We start from the raw sequence: 1,968 nt of genomic DNA, 5'->3' as shown, positions 1-1,968 counted from the left end.
AAGCTGTTTTATGTTAAGTGAGAAAAGGTTCGATAAATAATAACTTTAATATCAAGATTTAGAAAAGCAACAACACCAATTTATCAAAATGGTTCAACCAAAATAAAACAAACAATTGTGCCTCAAAAGCAAAACAGTTAAATACTTATATGGATCTTTCATATTTTAGTTCTTCATGATACAATAAATACTCAGTTTTGTGCAATCAAATTCTCTCTTTGCTATTATTTTCTGTTATAAATCATCTTTCTTTCTTCTTTTTTTTCCTTCTACCCGCTGATAGAAATTCAGAGGAAATAAAACCAAAACATGAATTGACAAGATATTTTTCAAACACATAAATGGTGACAAAAATTATTTTGATGACATATTGAAAGGTGGATTTTCTTCTGGTAAAATATTTCAACATTGATAAATGAATTAAGGATGATGAAGTAAAACATTATCAAACATGTTCCATATAATCACAACGGAGTTCAAACAAATCTAAAACAAATCCACATTACTTCCAGTTTTTGTATGTTTCTGGTGTTGGGGTTCTCTTGTACATCAACAAATCAAGCATCAATATTGATGATACAACACGGATGAATTCCCCTTTTCATAAATCCATATTCCCAGCGTGTTGGGATACGTAGATGTAAACCTTTAGATAACATGCTGCGTCCTCTGGAAGCAGCTGATGTAAACGGGAGCCTTTAACCAGCCTGTGTTTGTCCGTGTAGATTCTCCATCTGTGACACTCCTGATGATAAAGCTGCGACTGACTCCAGTCCTCTTTAACTCCGCTGAACAACAGGACAGGAAATGGATGAAGGGAGTTTTGCATCACTGTGGTGCTTGATGCTAATTAGTCGGTTATGATGACATCATTTGTTAATTTAATTCCCAGAAAATAACAGTAAAAACATGAAATTACAATATGAGGTTGCATCAATGCGCACGAACACAAAATTTAAGAACCATTTAAAATGTGGTTTTCCAATTGTAAATGTTCTGCTCGTATATTTCTGAGGCGCTGATAAAACATTAAAGGTTTTGCTTTGATTGTAAGAAGGTTTGAGCAAATAATTTACGTCTTCAAGGCTTTTTAATGCACGCTACTTTATTATTCTTCATTTGACACTACAGTTTAAGTTTAGCTGATATAATGAAGGGTGGTGTGATATTTGGTCGTTTTGAGGGACGAAGGCCTTTTCTGTCATGTAAGCATTTAGAAATTAAAAGAGAGGTGCTCCAATCACTTTGTGTTTGGGGTTATGTGGATTTAATTAAGTTGTCTTAACATTTCAATCTATTTTTACGTCTCAATAAAGTCCCCAAATAATCCAAATTTCTGTCTCTGAATGATTTCATAAACACACACCTGTGAGTGCAGCTACGATTTCATGAATACTGAGTATTCACTGCTGTCACAGATTAAATAAACGTGGCTCTGTCATGTAGATGTTGATGTGTGAGTTTTCAATCATCACTGAAGAGGAAGTTTTGACTTTTTACCAGCTGACAAAAAAAGTAATAGTGATGATTTTTTTTTGTATAAGACTTGAACGGTCTGGTTAGCAGCTATTTCTAAAACGAGTGTTTGTACAATATTATATTCTCATAGTATGTTTACAGAAAGCTTGTGCTGTATGATTACTAAAATAGAGGGACAAATATTCATATTTAAAGCCAACGTTAAACGTGTCCCACACCGGTCCCACATTGTCCCACACAAACATCCTCTTTGCTCCACATTTGGTTTGTTAGGATCTGGTCACCTTAAATCAAAGATGGGTCGATGCTCACCACTTCTTGAACAACCTGGTGAGTGAAGGAGCCAAATGTGCTGCAAACAAGCAGAATTCAGTTGTAGTTCACTGTGTGTACGTTGGGTGTCGCTGTGCTGGTTTCTAGACCTCGGCTTTACACGTAGTAAAGTCTCTGTTGGGTTCTATTATTTTGATGTTGTGATCTATTGTTCTC

At 35.0% G+C, this 1,968-nt stretch overlaps 1 protein-coding gene across 1 annotated transcript in view; it reads left to right on the top strand.

Annotated features, from left to right (window-relative positions):
- The window catches only part of LOC138214723 (class I histocompatibility antigen, F10 alpha chain-like), a 6,256-nt gene extending 4,923 nt beyond the window's left edge, over positions 1–1,333 (top strand). The window contains exon 7 of the mRNA XM_069176502.1: positions 726–1,333. The gene's annotated coding sequence lies outside the window, so the exon portion shown is untranslated. The remainder of the gene's footprint in view (positions 1–725) is intronic.
- The last annotated feature ends 635 nt before the right edge of the window (positions 1,334–1,968 follow it).

The sequence above is a fragment of the Embiotoca jacksoni genome, unplaced genomic scaffold (genome assembly GCF_022577435.1).
Source record: "Embiotoca jacksoni isolate LCO1_2020_lvr unplaced genomic scaffold, fEmbJac1.0.p SCAF_7, whole genome shotgun sequence".
Classification (NCBI taxonomy): domain Eukaryota; kingdom Metazoa; phylum Chordata; class Actinopteri; family Embiotocidae; genus Embiotoca; species Embiotoca jacksoni.
The sequence above is the reverse complement of the archived record's forward strand: the minus strand, read 5'-3'. Positions and strand labels throughout refer to the sequence as shown.